Here is an 18,769-nt window from a genome sequence, read left to right on the forward strand (position 1 = left end):
ATTTAACCAACAGGCAACAGTTTGTGAAGCTGGGAGAGTGTTGTTCTTCATATTTGGACATTACATGCGGTGTCCCCCAGGGGTCAGTATTGGGGCCAAAACTATTCATTATGTATATTAATGAAATATGCAATGTATCGACAGTACTCAAGTTTGTTTTGTTTGCTGATGACACCAATATATGTTGTTCTGGGGACAATGTACAGCTACTATTAGAAGAGATCACAGCTGAAATGTGCAAACTAAAGTTATGGCTAAACAGTAATAAGTTATCATTAAACATGAATAAAACAACATTAATCATATTTGGAAATAGCAATACGCTGGCATCCATTAAGATAGATGGGATTTTCATTGAGAGAGTTAAAGAACATAAATTCCTTGGAATCACAATTGATGAGAAACTGAGCTGGAAACCACATAAAACATATTCATCCAAAGTCTCAAGAAGTATTGCAATATTAAACAAGGCAAAACAGATTCTTTTCCCTCTACATTCTTTACTGTTCATTGGTGTTACCTTATTTAAGTTACTGTGCAGAGGTTTGGGGCAGTAATTATAAAACTACAACACATCCCTATTTGTTCTACAAAAAGAGCAATAAGACTTATTACAAATGTAGGCTATAGGGATCATACAAACCCATTATTCTTAGAGCTACAATTATTAAAACTGTCAGATCTTGTTGAATTCCAAATTGCACAAATTATGTTGAAGGCAAAACACGTTCAATGACCTGAATATTCAGATATTGTTAATGAAAGACAAGGGAATTATAATTTACGTGGTTCATTTATATTCACCAATGTTAGGGTGCGCTCAACAAAGAGAAGTGTTTGTGTTTGTGGGTGAAGATCTGGAACGATGTGAGTGAGGAGCTGAAGGGATGTCCACACATCAAACTATTCCAAAAGACGTATAAAGACACAATTCTCACGTACAGGTACAGGGAGGACACTGCTAAGCCATAACTGTTTATATTCTTGTTTTGTATTCTATTTATGAATTTATGTTTATGCATTTGTGTATACATATATATATATTTATAAATATATAGAGACAATTCTCTTAACTTGCCTGTATATATTATATGAATTATTATATGAATTATTCAAGGTTAAGGTATTCATTTATATTGTATGTTAACGTAATATTAAGATGTACAAAAAAAAAGTAAAAACAAATGTGAGAAGGGGTCGGATTAAATAAGTGTAAACTTCTTCCGACCCCTTTTCGGACGTGTAATTCGCTAAAGCTTTGTTGTTTATTGTTATCAGACAATGATACTACAGATTATTAAATTATTATTTAAATATTTCGTTTAGTTATTGTATTCATCTGTATAGTACTGTATCATGTCTGTATCATATTTTGTTTCATTTGTATTTTCTTTGGTTTTACACGCTCGAAAAAAAATAATAAACTAAACTAAACTAAGACTTCAAAAGAGCGAGATCATTTTCTTAAATTTGAAGAACAGCGGCCAAGAATACAAATGAATTACTTGATAATAAACCTTGAATATTAAACATACATGTAGGCATCGGTAGGCATTCATAATAATTGATTACATTTGATGTAAAAATTGTTTTTACTGTATTTACTTCTGTATTACTTTCCCTCTGCCTGTTTCCCCTATTTATATCAGAAAACGTATTTATTGATGTATTATTTTACTTAGACGCGAAAAAACATCAGGGGTAAATAGGTACACATACAAAAAAAGTAAAATAAAAATCAACATTTCATGGTAAAATCCAAAATCAAGGTGAGAATCGTCATCACCGCCTCAGCCAATCAGGAGGAGGCGTCAGATTACCGCGGCTCGTCTTTCTCTCCCAGGCGCTGAGCCCCATCCCGGTGTCGGTGTGTCCGGCGGTGAACCATAACAGAGCGGCTGGGACAGTGGTGTTTCTCGTTGTCAGCTGAAAACAGCCCGTTAACAGAGCAGCGGACATGTCTCCTCTCCTCCATGGAGCAGAACCGGACCGCAGTCCGCTGTAGTTCTGCCGCAGTGAACCACTTCGAGGTGAGTCAAGATGTCTTTGTGCAGCACGATACCCTGGACCATGACTCCCGCTTCTAACAACATGAAGTGTTTTCACATACTGACCCTAACTCTCACTGAGTTTAAGACCTGTTGTTCATTAAGTGGACTAAAACTGATGTATTATCCAAAGTGGAAAGCACTTTAAAAGTTGGAAGCAGCTTAATTCCTCTGCATTTAATGGACCAAATATTGTTTTGAACAGTGGTGTAATGTAAGTACATTGCCTCAAGTACTGTACTTAAGTAAACAAATGAGGTCCTTGTACTTTACTTGAGGTTTTTTATAATATGCTACTTTATACTGACTTCACACCATTTTGTAGGCAAAGTGCACTTTTTACTCCACTTAATTAATTTGATATATTTAGTTACTAGTTACTTTGCAGATTGAGGTTTTTCATACAAAATATAAAGTTAATTCAAGTACTTTGCCATTGTGTGTGCAACCTTGAAGTGGTGAGGACATAAATGCAACAAGAATTCTTATTAAATAATGTAAAGGAGTTGCCAACCCCGCTGTAGGCCATCTACTCATTATCTGTAATAAGCCTGACTACTGTGGTGTCATCTGCCAATGTAATTATGGTGTTGAAGGTGTTGATGGGGGTGCAGTCATGGGGGGAAAGTGTGAAGAGCATGGGGCTAAGCACACAGCCTTGTGGGGCTCCTGTGTTTAGGATGAGGTGGATGATGTGTGCTTAACGATTCTGACTTGTTGTGGTCGATCTGAAAGAAAGTCCATGACCCATGAGCACAGCGAAGAACCAAGGCCAAGGTTGTCCAGTTTGCTGACCAGTTGTGGGGGATAACAGTGTTGAATGCGGAGCTGACATCCACAAACAGCATCCTCACATAACTGTTTGGTTCTTCCAAGTGTGTCAGATCGCTGTGGAAAGCTGACGTGTATGAAACATGGTGCATTCCAACTTCAACCTTAATATGTTAACAAAGTATTCATTTCCAACAATGTACGTATAGATAGCCAATGCTATAATATTGAAAATGTTTGTAGCTGAAGCTTCATAACAAACGTCACTTAGTCAATACATTTGCAGACCCTTGGATTTAAAATGGTTATAAAATACATTATGCTAAAATTAAAATTTGAACTAAAAATAAATATCTTCCCATGCTCGCCTAAAAGTCAGACTGCCATTTCTAGAACAAAAAGTACACAGAGCTCCCTCAATTCTGCCTTCTCATCATTTTCAAACGGTCCCTTACTTGTTTTGTCCATGTATTATAATTCAGTGTTTAGATTATGAGAATAGATGAACATGTTGCAACATCCTCCTCTCCTGAGGTGAGGATTTTACATCAGAAATATGTGAGACCCGTCGGAACCTGACTGAAAACAACAAGCAGTAGTCTGATGTTTATCGATGTAAGGAAGGAGCCAATTTCCTCATTTAAGCTGCTTTGGAATCTGGTCGAGAGATTAGCTTCACTGCAGAAACCAGGCCTTTTGGCACGAAGAGCCCTCGTTATGTGCTTCTATATGAAAAGGCATCAGCAGTGAGGTATTTCATTAAAGAAGACTTGCCATAACATGTTTCGTTTTGGGAGTTTTTTGAGTTTTGTGTCCGCTGTGACCTTCAAAAGACAACTAATGCTGCCTTCGCGTTCTTTTGGGTGTTTTATTTTTATATTCCTAAATACATGTTTCAGACTTTTCTGCTTGAAATATCCGATTTGTAAAGTAAACTTTCGCCAAACCACTTCTCTCTGTACGTTCAAGGCAGAACCCCGAACTCCACAGGTTTATGAAAAGTGATGTCATCATGGCTGGATGAGGAAGCAGCCTCTCAGGTTACCGCGGTGATTAAACTCTCCCTGTTGGGGATGTTGACACTGAGCGCTTTCACAGGAGCCACACTGATGTCTGCTTTGCAGCATCACGTCTAACACTGGAGCTCTGCCGTTTCTTTTTCTGCAAACTGAACTGACTTTCAGCTTTATGCATCAATAAAGACCATGTTAGTGAGCTTTGAAAACCTTATTTTGTAGGTTACACCGAAAGTAAGCATCGCAAGGGCACCCTCGACAAAAAGCCAACGGGATTATTCCGTTGAATTTCGTAATATTGCAGAAAATAAGATTTGTGGCAAACCCACCCTCATATGCCCCTTTCACACAACGTGGTTCCAGGACCGGTTAAGAGTTAGAGCCTGATAAGCACCGTTTTTTCCTGTTCACACCACAGCAGAGCTGGCTCTAAGCACCAAAAACCGGTGCTTACCAAACACCAAAAAAATTCGGTCTAGAAGCAAGAACCGCATACGTCACGCTTACGTCGGAGGCGGGGGCAGGGGCGAGATTAACCTGAGCTAACAGTTTATGGCGAGTACGGCAAATACAAGTTGAAACAAGCAGTAGCGCTGAGAAAAGTGACTAGAACGCAACCACACACTTATAAAAAACACACTTTATAAAGTCAGGCAACACTAACCAGGCTTCGTGTGATTCTGTTTATCTGTACCTTACTTTGACCATCCGTTCACTGTTATCGATCATTGTGGAGAGAGGCAGACGTGTTGTTTTGTATTATAGCAGCTATCAGATGGAATCAATACATGGGCTGCACAGGTTGTCGTGTCCGACTATCACAAGTAGAATCATAACGGGAGAATAAACTCCGGTGGACGAGCAGCACTGCAGCGGTCAGTAAATGCCGCTGAAACACATTACATTACATTTAGCTGACACTTTTATCCAAAGCGACTTACAGTAAGTGCGTTCGACCAACAAAATACAAAAATACATTAATAAACAATGAACCACGGCACTCTGGAGAAAAGTATAAGGTTGGAGAAGTCGTTATTTAATTTAATCTGACTTCGTGTGATTAAAAGCAACACGATCATCGACCCGACGCAGTCCCCCGTTGTTGTTGTTGTTGTTGTTGTTGTGAGCGCCGTTGGGGAGAAAATGAGCGATGTAAACGGCGACGTCATGACGCAGCAGCACCAGTCGGGCTCTGGGCGGTGTGAACAAAACGGGGGCTGAAAAGAAAAACCGGTTCCGAACAAGAAGAGCACAAGCACGGAGCTAGAACGGGAACCTCTTTGGTGTGAAAGGGGCAATAGCTCAAATAAATAGAAAATCACCCAAACAGACAAAATCGGCAAACCAATTGCCGACCCTGATTTAATCTGCAACTTGACTGGATGGTGTGGACAACCTCAAAGCAGCCATTCTAGTTTTAGCAATGTCTGTTTACACTTTGGCATTTTGGGCTATGCTGCATTAGCTGTTAGCATTTCCTGTACTGCCTTCTTTAGATGCTGAAGAAAGCACCTTAACATGAATTCAAAAAAAGATCCTAAGCTTTAAGAACCGTCTTATTTTCTTTGAGTTTATTTATTGATGTTAATCCGTGACTCCAGGATTGTTTCTATCATGTCTGCCTAGTAAGGTTTTTATCTGTCTACTTAGCAATTGTGTATGTTACACAAAGAGCTGTAGAGATATTTTGCATCTGTAAAAGGTTTCTTGAATGTGTTTGTGGTCAGAATACTTAAGTACGGTCTGTGGTTTACTCATGCTGAAAAGAGTTTTACGTTTTGTTCTATGACACAAAATACATAAGGAAAAACCACACTTGGGAAAGTCCAAAGTTTCATAAAGGCGGCGGTTGCTAACAAGTGAAGACATTAACTACTACACCTTTAGCATTACGTTAGCTTTTTATTTCGCCTGATTGCATTTACATGAAAGGCCCACATTTGGGCAGGCAGCCCCTAAAGACTATAATTTCAGTTGATGTTGTTCTTTAATCAAAATACCACACTTTAATTGCCACATAGTGAGGCCTCTGGGGGTCCGGGGGCAGGGCATGTCGCCTGATTGGTTGCTTACCTTCTCTTGTTTACAGCATGACTGAGCCAAAGTCATTTGAATCTACTTTCCGGTGTGTGTTTACCCTTCTCATCCGTGACTCAACAATAACAAGCGCAATAGGTAATTACACTATTTCCGTTCATTTGAAAGCATCTTCTCCGTCTGCTCATCTTTATTCCTCCCTGCTGTACTCCCCTGAAATCTCAACAAAGTTATTTTGAGACACTTCACTCCTGGACCCTTTGTCTGAGCATGTGTTCCTGGTACTAATTTAGAGGGGTGTAGCCCAGAGGAAGGGTGATCTTTAATGGAGAGTTTTGGGCGGTGCTGGTGCCTGTTTCTCACCGTGATTTATTCCAGTGCCGTATGAAGTTTGACGGTGATTTGGAGCGCTTGCTGCAGACTCGTAAAGCTGTGATTAGAGGTCAGGATGTTGGTCAGGCTGGTGTTTGACTGACAGGAGGTTCATAAACATTCCACGGAAAAAATATGAAAGTAATCCTAACCTTCCATCCTTGAGTAAAAAAATCTGCCAGTGAACACATTCCTTCTATAACCAACACAACATGGGCCAGTGGGTTCAGCTGCACTTACTGTACACACAACCTCATCCAGCTCTGTGGCTCGCAAACAGGATCTTTGGAGCGGCTTTGAAAGAAAAATGTGTTGCCGTGTTTGGTATGTAAAAATAATAGGTCAACCTATACCTCCCTCTGTCCTCCTGACACACACACACACACACACACACACACACACACACACACACACACACACACACACACACACACACACACACACACACACACACACACACACACACACACACACACACACACACACACACACACACACACACACACACACACACACACACACACACACACACACACACACACACACACACACACACACACACACACACACACACACACACACACACACACACACACACACACACAGGATCATCTGGTGTGCCTCAGGGCCAGAACAGGACCCACTTGTGGACGTTCTTCTCCTCTGCAGTGGTTACTGTGTGCAGCCTTCAGTAGATCTCACTACTGACACACAGACCTTTTGTTAGTCTAACAAGTACAGAGAAACTGTTTTGGAATAGCAACAAGTCAAGTTTCATTTATGTTCCCACTATCACAGATTACATATATGCCTCAGGGGGCTTTACAATCTGTACAGCATGTGACACCCTCTGTCCTTTGATCCTCAGTGGATTAACAAAGGAGAAAAGTGGAGGAAACCTCAGTTAGTGAAGAGAGATCTCTCCCAGGACTGACAGACATGCAGTAGAGTGGTAAAGTGATTAAGTGTTTGTGTAGGCGGACCTAAACGTTAGCATCACTATAGGGCTTCCTTGACAAAAATCTATGTTTTTTTTGTTTGCTAACACACGTTTATGATACTTACACGTTTTGTTCAGCAGGATAATTTCTACAAGTTAACACCACTTTGTAATAGTTGAAACGTAAAAGCAAATGACCGGAAGTAAAAAGCTAATGTTAGGTTAAAAACAAACTACATCAGGGCCTCTGTCAGCACCGCTAAGCTAAAGGCGGCTAATGTTCTGCGTAATGTCATGTAAAAGTCTCATTTAGCCACTTGTTAGCCACTACTGTTTTTAAAACACATAAAACCTTCAGACTTCAAACTCAAAAAACTGAAACACTAAACTTCTGTTAACCACACCTTATGTCAGGAATACAACCAAAAATGTAACCCAAAAAACCCAATTGACTTCAAGACGAGGGATCCCGGAAGTGCTATAAGGCTAAATAATTTCCTGGTTTAATATGATAAGATGGGGTCCTGTTTTATTCTAATGTTTTCTAATACAGCATGTTACATCACGACAGAAACCAGTCAAATGTTCTTGTGTGTGCAGTCTGCCTATTACTCATCTTCAAAGACTAGTTACAACAGATACATAGTTAGATAAATAGTCAAATGGACTGAGGTTATAGTTGTAAGTAGGGATGTCCCGATCACCTTTTTTTGCTCCCGATCCGATTCCGATCATTTGATTTTGACAATCTGCCGATACCGATTTTTCCCGATTCGATCTTTATGCCATGCATTAAGAGAAAGAAAAGAAAAAAAGCATTCAAGTTGTTAAGTTATTATTAAGGTTATTATTTTTAGTCACAAATAATAAAATAAAAATGTGGCTTAGTGCAGAATTCTAGCCTTAAGACTAACTAGTCTAGTAGTATTGCAATGGACAACAGCAGCTTAACATAACATGAATAAACAAAGTATTATATTTCCATCTGACTGGAGTAACACAATTCAATAGTAATCAGCAGCGAACCGCTTCAACACGTGTATTTCGGTGTATTCACGGCATTAATTTTGTTATTCTACAGTATTGTTGTTTTATAGTTATTTGTTAATGTAACCCAATTTGTGTTCTTTGAAATTGAAAAGGATATCGCATTGTGTTTGTTACTTTCGTTGCAGTTGTATATGTCTTAAGTGTAATTTGTCTTGGCTTCCTATTTGTGGACATGCTTTTCTTTTGAAGGAGAGGTAGCGCTGTTGACAGGAAGTTGTTGTTGCTATGGAAACAACGTGACGGAGATTAACGGAGAAAAGTAATAAGTACATATAAAGACGGAGAAAGTAAACGATAACGTTTATGGTTAAGTGTTAGCACCCCCCGAAGAGGCACAAGCTCTTACGTTGATATTGGAGATTTCAATAAATTCAATTTGAAAAAAAAACGGGGAGAAAAAATGAAAAAACAAACAAAACGAATTTCCGAATAACGAAATTGAAACCCGAATAGTACTCCAACGAACGAATATTCTGGTACAGCCCTAGTGTACTCGTCGTGTTGTTCAGGCATGAAAATCACTCACCTTTCGGCGAAATTCGCCGTTTTGAATCCAAAATAGGTCGTTTGTGTGATTCATGTAGATCTGCAATAAAAATATGTTTGGGGTATGGGGGGGTCTGGGACCCGGAGTAATCTGCGGCCGCGAGCTGTTATGTGCCATCATGACACGCATGGTGTTCTTTTTTCATATATTATAATGCAGCGCGAGCTGTGTGCTCGAGTCTTCCTGCCTGTCGGCTCTGCTGCTCCGCCATGATGGTCTAGCTTCAGCAGCCACATTTCCTACGGGTGCGTTCGTGAATATTAACTGTGCGGTCCGGAGTCACTGTGGTACAGACTGACCGCTGGTGAACAGCTGTTAGAACAGGCCGTTCAGGTGTTCAGAGCAGAGCTCCCTGTCGGAGCGCAGAGCGTGATGTGCACTGAAAAGTTTTTCTGTTGCAATATTATCGTTGAGCTAGCTAGCTAGCATACATTGTCACTATCTGCTAACGTTAGCTTTAGCCTTCATTTTCTAATAGTTTTTTTTTCATAGGCTATAAATGGAGGTGGTATAAGTATAGTTCAATCAGGAGAGACGTGATGTATGAAATACATGTTTATTATCGGTCACATTATATAAATGAAACCTAATGATGACAGTTTATAACAAGTGAATGAAATGTGTTTTGGCAACTAGGCCCAGGTTTTGTAGGACATCATTCGGGAAGGGAAAGAACCGTTTCCGATGAACCCCCCTGGGTCTAGACCTGGTGGTGGTGATAAGTGGTTAGGTCCGGTTGGAAGGGAGAAGGTTGAGCGTGGCCCTGAGCAGGAGGCGAAGGGGTGGAGGAGGGTTGCGCGTTGACGCCTGGAAGACAGCTGATAGGAAAGGGGAGAGCATATATAGAGGGTTTAACAGGTGCGATAATTAGGCTTGTGAATGGAGGGAAGTGATATGTCGGCTAAGGAGTGGCGCTCCCTGTCATCTAGTGGAGGGAGCGAGTATTGCCATGACGAGCAATACGGAGTGTTAGGTCTTCCTGTCTGAACTTGCGCTCAGCTTCATTTCAATCAGGAGAGACGTGATGTATGGAATACATGTTTATTATCGGTCACATTATATAAATGAAACATAATGATGACAGTTTATAACAAGAGAATGAAATGTGTTTTGGCGATTAGGCCCAGGTTTTGTAGGACATCATTCGGGAAGGGAAAGAACCGTTTCCGATGAACCCCCAAAAGAAGTGAAGTAGGAAGTACTGAACGTGAAGACATCTTACCTTGTGGGATGCAGTGGAAATCTATGGATGAAAATGAGAGGTTAATACATGTGGGAATTTAGACGTACTGATGCCTCCCAGGCGTCCTTCCTGGCCATACAGGGCATCCCGGCCGTACGGGCAATAATATTAAACATGAACACAGACCCGGAGGTCACAACCTGACGTGCAGGGTTAAACATGAACACGGACCCGGAGGTCACGACCTGACGTGCAGGGTTAAACATGAACACAGTGACACGTATGCTGACGTGCTATGAAACCACCACCACCAGTATAGGCATAATTACCATTCTTTTAGTGTTTGAGAGACCTTGGATAGCCAGCACGCGCTGATGTCCGGCGAATGTGGGATGTGAAGGCGGAGGAGGACCACCGCCCGAGTTGCAGGGATGAGGGAGAAATGCCTGATTGCAGCAGAGGTGGCTGCGCCTATCTGAACGAAAGCCCTGATATGCTATTAAGACGCCACAACCAGTTATGCATTATTTACCATCGGTAAACTGAAGAGCTCTTAGATTGCAGCACGAGCCGATGTCCGGGCGAAGAGGGAGATGTAAATAAGTAAGCACGAGCTGTTAGCTGGAGTACAGTAATGCATGAATATCATAGCCTGGATTGATGCGAGCCAAGTGAGCAAACCCGAGAATATGAATGAAGTTAAAGATAAAGATAAACGTAAATACAGTAGGATTGTTATTCACGTCGGTGGTAATGATGTTCGTTTACGCCAATCAGAATGCACAAAACTTAATGTGGAGTCGGTGTGTAGTTATGCTAAAACAATGTCGGACACCGTAATCTTCTCTGGTCCCCTCCCCAATCTGATCAATGATGACATGTATAGCCGCATGTCATCATTTCAGCGCTGGTTGTCTTGGTGGTGCCCAGCAAACAATGTGGGCTTCGTAAATAATTGGACAGCCTTCTGGGGAAAACCTGGTCTGATTAAGAGAGACGGCATTCACCCTACTTTGGAAGGTGCAGATCTCATTTCGGCAAACATTTCAGGGCTTTGTGGACGTAATCCATGACAAACTGGAGTTGAGACCAGGAGGCAGAGTCGCAGTCTTACACGCTTCTCTGCGCTCTCTCCTAGGCAGTCACCCATAGGAATCCCGAACCCAATAAAATACCCAATATTAGCGGTGTGTGTGTCTGCCCAAGGACAATTTAAGGTAAAACCTAATAGAGGTGTCATTAGTGCTGCGTACCTGGACTCACATTCAGGTTCAGGTCCGGACTCAAGTCCAGAGGTTCAGGTTCAGGTCCGGACTTATAAGTCCGGACCTGAACCCATGGCTTGTGTCAAGTTGTGCGAGTAACTAAAGTGAACTTATTGTGAGCTAATTATCAATTGAAATTAACTCATAAACAACTGAAATTCAAACTCGTCAGGTTTATTGTGCTCCCTTCCAACTTGTGTCTACATTTCTCTAAAAAGTACAAATGTAAAAAAAACACTTTTTTCCACTTAGTCTACAAATGACTTATGACAGCAACTACAGTGAACTACTACAAAGTTCAATATAATAATAATGTTTACATTATACAGTACATACTACATACATAGTGATGTACATACATACTGTTAGAAATTAAAATCAATGTTGATATGGCGTAATTTTGAATTAAATACACTATTTAATTTAAATCAGTTTTATTCTGAAAATCCGGAAGTTCACACTATTTACTTAATACTTTTATTCTGAAAATTCTTCACTTCCGGTTAGCATTAGCATGTGGGGAAATGCTACGTCTTCAAACCGTGAATCGAAGGTGAAATGACATGTGATGTTGTACACTGAGCACACTGGGATTAGCACTCATTTATTGACACTGAATCACGTTTATCAGGGAATGTTTAAATAACCACAGACACCAGAATATACGTAAGTGCTAGTTTTTTTGCGAGTCCAAGTACCGGTTCCTGACGTTCCGGTTTTAACCGGACTTGAACCGAAACTTTTTACAAGTCCAGTACCGGTTCGGCGTACCGGTACGCAGCACTAGGTGTCATACATAATAACCTAATAACTACTACAGTGCAACAAAACAGGAAGATTAAATGTGGTCTCTTAAACAGAAGATCTCTAGCATCTAAAGCAATATTGGTAAATGATTTAATATCAGATTATAATATTGATATATGCTGTCTCACTGAAACTTGGTTGAGACATGAAGAATATGTCAGCATAAATGAGGCCACTCCACCCAGCCAGGTCAACACTCATATTGCTCGAGGCACGGGCCGAGGAGGTGGAGTTCCAGCAATCTTTCACTCAAGTTTACTTATCAATACTAAACCAAAATGTAATTATACCTCTTTTGAAAGCCTCGTTTTTAGTCTTACGCATCCGACCTGGAAAACTTTGCAGCCAATCTTATTTGTTACAGTGTATCGTGCACCAGGTCCTTATTCAGAATTCTTATCAGAATTCTCTGAGTTTTTATCAACTTTGGTTCTTAAAACAGACAAAGTAATTATCGTAGGTGACTTTAATATTCATGTTGACGATGATAAAAATAGCCTTACTGTTGCATTTAACTCTATATTAGATTCTGTTGGTTTCTGTCAGAGTGTAAATAAACCAACCCACTGTTATAATCACACTCTCGACCTTGTTCTGACTTATGGTATTGAAATTGAGCAACTATTAGTCGAACCGCATAATCCTGCTTTATCCGACCATTTCTTAGTAACTTTTGAAGTACTGTTACTAGACTACAAAGCATTAGTCAAAAGCTCTTGCAGCAGAAACCTATCTGTTAGTGCTATAGCCACATTTAAGGAAGAGATTCAACCAATACTTAACTCGATAGCATGTCTGCATGTAGGGGAGGAAACTTATACAAAATGTACACCACCCCAAATTGATCATGTTGTTGATAGTGCTATAGATGCGCTGCGAATAAAATTAGACTGTTGCTCCTTTGAAAAAGAAAAATAAAACAACATAGATTAGCTCCATGGCATAATGCCGAAACCCGCAAAATAAAGCAAAAGTCTAGACAACTTGAAAGGATATGGCGTTCCACTAAACTTGAAGAATCTCGTTTAATTTGGCATATTACTCTCAATGAATATAAGAAAGCACTGCGTAAAGCGAGAGCAGCCTACTACTCTTCATTAATAGATGAGAATAAGAATAATGCAAGATTTCTTTTCAGCACTGTAGCCAGGCTGACAGAGAGCCACAGCTCCATTGAGCCTTCTATTCCCTTAGCACTCAGTAGTAATGATTTTATGTGCTTTTTTAACGATAAAATTGTTACTCTTAGAAACAAAATTAATGACCTCTTGCCTTCGACCAGTATAGTGTTATCAACAGCTCCCGGAATCGTAAGTTCTAATATTACACTAGATAGTAAACTAGAATGCTTTTCAGCCATTAACCTTGAACAATTACATTCAATGATTCTCTCTTCTAAACCATCAACGTGCATGTTAGACCCAATTCCAACTAAGCTGTTGAAGGAAGTTTTTCCATTAATTAGCACTTCTTTATTAAATATTATGAATATGTCTTTATTATCAGGCTATGTTCCACAATCATTCAAAGTAGCAGTGATAAAACCGCTTCTTAAAAAGCACAACCTCGATCCAGAGGTTTTAGCCAACTATAGACCTATTTCTAATCTTCCGTTCCTCTCAAAAATTCTTGAGAAAGCGGTCGCAAAACAGTTGTGTGATTACTTAAAAAACAATGATTTATTTGAAGATTTTCAGTCTGGCTTTAGAACACATCATAGCACAGAGACAGCTCTGGTTAAAGTCACAAATGATATTCTAATAGCCTCAGACAAGGGACTTGTCTCTATTCTTGTTTTGCTCGATCTTAGTGCTGCATTTGATACTATCGACCATGATATCCTATTGCAAAGACTAGAGCACTTAGTTGGCATACAGGGAACTGCTTTAGGCTGGTTTAGGTCCTATCTATCTGAACGCTCTGTTTGTACATGTTAACGATGAATCTTCCACGCAAACCAAAGTTAGCCATGGAGTGCCACAGGGCTCAGTGCTCGGACCTATTTTGTTCACATTATATATGCTTCCGTTAGGCAATATTATAAGGAATCATTCTGTAAACTTTCATTGTTATGCAGATGATACTCAACTATATTTATCAATCAAGCCTGATGAAATTAATCATCTAAATAAAATTCAAGACTGCCTTAAGGACTTAAAAACGTGGATGACCTTAAACTTTTTGATGTTAAACACGACCAAAACTGAAGTTATTGTACTTGGCCCGAAGAATCTACGAAACAAATTATCTAAAGACATACTAACTATGGATGGCATTCATTTGGCCTCCAGTGAGACTGTAAGGAATCTTGGTGTTATATTTGATCAGGATTTATCCTTTAACGCCCACATAAAATCAATTTCAAGGACCGCCTACTTCCATCTACGTAACATTGCAAAAATCAGGCATATCTTGCCTCAAAACGATGCAGAGAAACTAGTCCATGCATTTGTTACTTCTAGGCTGGATTATTGTAACTCTTTATTATCAGGGAGTACTAAGAAGTCAATCAAGTCGCTTCAGCTGATTCAAAATGCTGCGGCTCGTGTACTAACCAGAGTTAGGAAAAGGGACCACATTACTCCTGTTCTGGCTGCCTTACACTGGCTCCCTATAGAACACAGGATAGAATTTAAAATTCTTCTTCTCGCCTACAAAGCTCTTAATGGGCAGGCGCCATCTTACCTTAAAGAACTCATTATACCCTACTGTCCTACTAGGGCATTGCGTTCCAAGAATGCAGGGTTGTTGGTTGTTCCTAGAATCTTTAAAAGTACAATGGGAGCCAGAGCCTTTTCTTATCAAGCTCCACATTTGTGGAATCAGCTTCCAGTTTGTGTTCGGGCGGCAGACACCCTATCCGTTTTTAAGAGTGCGCTTAAGACCTTCCTTTTTGATAAAGCTTATAGTTAGGGCTGATTAGATTCAGCCCCTAGTTTTGCTGATATAGGCTTAGTTTGTCGGGGGACATCTTACTTCTTCCTTCTCTCTGTCTATACCCGTGTACACTCATGTTCCGATTAACCCAGCTTCCCCAAATGTCTTTCTTTTTGGTGTCTATATACGCTGGGATCCGGAGTCATGGATGATCCTGCGGTCCTGTGTCCTGGATCGCGAGCGCTGGATCTTGAGTCGTGGCTGTGGTCCTGGATCATAGGTCCTCGATGGATATCCTCGTGGATTCATCTTCCTATTATACACACATGCATTTCCAAACATTTGGACTACCTATGTTGCAAATGTATTATCTTTTCAATTTACACACGGCATCTATTGCACGTCTGTCCGTCCTGGGAGAGGGATCCCTCCTCTGTTGCTCTCCCTGAGGTTTCTCCCATTTTTCCCTTTAAACTGGGTTTTCTTTGGAAGTTTTTCCTTGTACGATGTGAGGGTCTAAGGACAGAGGGTGTCGTATTGTCATACTGATATTCTGTACACACTGTGAAGACCACTGAGACAAATGTAACATTTGTGATATTGGGCTATATAAATAAACATTGATTGATTGATTGAAGTGCAGAATGCACGCAGAAAAGACGTACACTTAGTTAAATGCTGAGACATGACCCACGATATAGTATAGCTTAATAGCAGTTAAGTGCGCCAGGATGAGTCATAGATGCTGATAAACTGATTGAGTGATTAAGATTGTCTTCCATCATCTGAGTGAGGATGGTGGGAGGAAGGGGAGAGCAGATTTAAAGGGGTTAGCAGGTGCGATGATTGGCTAGCCGGGGCGTAATGCCCCTGATCACTTATTGAGATAACATGTGACGCCCGATGATGTTGTCTTCCTGATTGAACTTACGCTGAGCTGCATTTCAATCAGAAGAGACGTGATGTATGAGTACATGTTTATTACCGGGACACATGAAATGCGGGAATAGTGATGACGTATTACGATAAGTAACTGTAATGATGTTTTGGCGATTAGGCCCCTGGTTTGCAGGATGATCATTCAGGAGGGAAAGAACCCCTCTGATGAACCCCCAAAAGAAGTGAAGTATGAAGTACGGAGCTGTGAGCAATCCTTACCTTGCGGCTGGCTGCGGAGATCTATGGATGAAAAGAGATTAACATGGGGACATGATGAGCGCAGGTTTAACATGACGCAGACCCACTGGCCGCAACCTGCGCCCGCAGGGTTAAACCTAACCGCGGACCTGTGTCGGCAACTTGGCTCGGACCCACGTTCGCGACCTGCACTTGCGGGATTAGCATACGCAGATCCGGAGTCATAGCCTGACAGATCCGGAACCGTAGACACGTATACATGCTGACGTGTTACCACACCAGTTATAGGTATATTTACCATCTTTTAGTGTTTGAGGGACCTTTGGATAGCCAGCACGGCACTGATGTCCGGGCGGATGTAGGATGTGAAGGCAGAGGAGGACCATCGTCCGAGTTGTTGCAGGGATGAGGACGAGACGCCTTGATTAGCAGCGGAGGTAGCTGCGCCTATCCTGAACGAATGCCCCGAGAATAATTGGGGTGATAAGCCGGATCTAATGAGAACTTGCTTTAAGTAATGATTGAACTGGCGTTGAGTTAAGGGAATATCCCCTGAAATAAGAAATAGTGGTGAGAGAGGATTAATGAAAAGGTCTAAGATGCAGAATTTGATCATGGATTTATAAGGGCAGAACGGGGAATCGTTGCGTTTTTCAGCAATATACATGACATAGCCTATTATAGATGTCTCCGGTACCGATAAAAGACCAATACGTTGGAGCTTAACGGCACGTAAAACACACGTGATGACATCACCAATGAATCGACGACTGAATAAGTTGGCAACTAATTTGGTAATCAATTTTGATCGATTAGTTGTTGCACCCCTACTGCCGAGGAGATGTTGTAGCAGATTCAGCCGTTGGTGCACCGAGAAACGGAACATTATTATTATTATTTATTTATTTATTTTTATTTATTTATTTTTGGGGAAGAAAAAAGAGAAAAATACGATCATTTAGTCAATAATCATTAAATTAATATTGGGAGTGAATTCCTAATTAATTTAGTATCTGGTCGTGTCATAACCAGGATAATGTGCAGCGACTTGTCATTAAGGAGAAGAAGCCCTACGAAACACCATTCATTTCAGGTAATATTGTGTTGAAGCTTGAAACTGCGTTAGTTACTGAGCATTGTAATGGGTAGTAATTACCCGAACTGCATTAGTAATGCATTACGTTCCTCGTACGCAAGTAATACGTTACTGCAACTCCATACTGTAACACGTTACACCCAACACTGCCTGGAACTCACCTTAACTAAAGTAGAAATGTATAGTGTTGAATTTCCTGTCGGCTCCCAGACCGTAGTCGTGGAAACGGGGGGGGGGGGGGGGGGATTGACTCTCTGTCGTCTCCCAGCAGAAGCAACACGCTTCGGGTTCAATAACCCATTTTATCGGAAAGACTGGAGAGAGGCGAGCTCTTCTTGGGAGGTCGTTGCATTTATTTAGCTCTTCTGTTTCGCGAGATAGATTCGCAAGATCACAGACCTATCCTTTTTCTGCTGCCTTGTTTACTTCTATAAAACATGTATCCCGCTCGCTCGCTCTACCATACCCGCGCACACATGCACGCGTCACGCCCCTCTCTTAAAGGGGTAGCGATCTCGCTCTGCATGACCCTAATGTCATAACAATATAACGAAACATCTCGTGAATTTGTTGCAACTGCCTTTTGCCAGCGCTACCCTGACGCCTGTTTTAGAGTGAGGCGCAGGAGGAAGTAACTTCAATGGGATGTAGCTTAAGCCCTGCCTGCCTGCCTGCCTGCAGGAGGGGTTGTGGTTGAAGCTAGAATGGGTAAAGCTTTGCCTGCGATGAGGACCGTTCCGCGTGAAGCCGGAAGCGCCGCATTTGAGCCAGTGATGCCCTCTCGAGAGACTGAAGGCGTGCGTCAATTGTTTGCGTGAAGGAGCCCATTTCCATTAAACCCGGAGGAACTTCCGTGGAGCCCGATTTCCTTGTTTTTTCCTCCCGCGTCCGGGTTTGCGGGGCGGCCGGCTGGACCCGCTAGCCGAACTGGGGAACGCCGTCTGTAGCTTAATCCGCCAGACTGCGGAGCTGATGAATAATGCCTGGAGCTGGGACGAAGCTCTGCAGCTGCTTGCGCGTTGACGCCTGAAAGACAGCTGATAGCAAAGGGGAGAGCATATATAGAGGGTTTAACAGGTGCGATAATTAGGCTTGTGAATGGAGGGAAGTGATATGTCGGCTAAGGAGTGGCGCTCCCTGTCATCCAGTGGAGGGAGCGAGTATTGCCATGACGAGCAATACGGAGTGTTAGGTCTTCCTGTCTGAACTTGCGCTCAGCTTCATATCTTGTACTTGAGTAAAAGTAGAAGCACTCAGATCTTGTACTAGAGTAAAAGTAGAAGTACTCAGATCTTGTACTTGATTAAAAGCAGAAATACTCAGATCTTGTACTTGAGTAAAAGTAGAAGTACTCAGGTCTTTTACTTGAGTAAAAGTAGAAGTACTCAGGTCTTGTACTTGAGTAAAAGTAGAAGTACTCAGGTCTTGTACTTGAGTAAAAGTAGAAGTACTCAGGTCTTGTACTTGAGTAAAAGTAGAAGTACTCAGGTCTTGTACTTGAGTACAAGTAGAAGTACTCAGATCTTGTACTTGATTAAAAGTAGAAGTACTCAGATGTTGTCCTTAAAAGTAGAAGTACTCAGATCTTGTACTTGAGTTAAAGTAGAAGTACTCAGATAAGTA

At 41.2% G+C, this 18,769-nt stretch overlaps 1 protein-coding gene across 2 annotated transcripts in view; it reads left to right on the forward strand.

Moving 5' to 3' along the window:
- Positions 1-1,869: 1,869 nt before the first annotated feature.
- Positions 1,870-18,769, forward strand: part of LOC117455631 (ras and Rab interactor 2-like) — a 79,385-nt gene continuing 62,485 nt past the window's right edge. For both annotated transcript variants that reach the window (XM_034095205.2, XM_034095225.2), the window contains exon 1: positions 1,870-2,030. The gene's annotated coding sequence lies outside the window, so the exon portion shown is untranslated. The remainder of the gene's footprint in view (positions 2,031-18,769) is intronic.

Source organism: Pseudochaenichthys georgianus, chromosome 1 (genome assembly GCF_902827115.2).
Source record: "Pseudochaenichthys georgianus chromosome 1, fPseGeo1.2, whole genome shotgun sequence".
Classification (NCBI taxonomy): Eukaryota; Metazoa; Chordata; class Actinopteri; order Perciformes; family Channichthyidae; genus Pseudochaenichthys; species Pseudochaenichthys georgianus.